We start from the raw sequence: 377 nt of genomic DNA on the forward strand, positions 1-377 counted from the left end.
CCACCACCACCACCCCGGAGACGAGGTGGGAGGGGTGGTGGTGGTGGGGCCGTAACGGTGCGGAGCGCCCGGAGGTCAGAGTCAAACTTGCAACAACAAACCTGTGTCTGAGAACTCTGGACTTTTCCCAACAATCGAAAAAAAACGTGACAACTCTTAGCGGTGGATCACTCGGCTCGTGCGTCGAAGAAGAACGCAGCTAGCTGCGAGAACTAATGTGAATTGCAGGACACATTGAACATCGACACTTCGAACGCACCTTGCGGCCCCGGGTTCCTCCCGGGGCTACGCCTGTCTGAGGGTCGCTTTGCCATCAATCGGAAACGCACTGCGTTCTCCGCGGCTGGGGCAGTCGCAGGTGCCTCCGGGCGCCTTCG

At 59.4% G+C, this 377-nt stretch overlaps 1 non-coding gene across 1 annotated transcript; it reads left to right on the forward strand.

The window, feature by feature from the left end:
• Nucleotides 1-151: 151 nt before the first annotated feature.
• On the forward strand, nucleotides 152-305 carry LOC121939384. The gene has a single exon (XR_006105457.1). It is a non-coding gene; the product is annotated as a 5.8S ribosomal RNA (ribosomal RNA).
• Nucleotides 306-377: the final 72 nt, after the last annotated feature.

The sequence above is a fragment of the Plectropomus leopardus genome, unplaced genomic scaffold, assembly GCF_008729295.1.
Source record: "Plectropomus leopardus isolate mb unplaced genomic scaffold, YSFRI_Pleo_2.0 unplaced_scaffold46951, whole genome shotgun sequence".
Lineage (NCBI taxonomy): Eukaryota > Metazoa > Chordata > Actinopteri > Perciformes > Serranidae > Plectropomus > Plectropomus leopardus.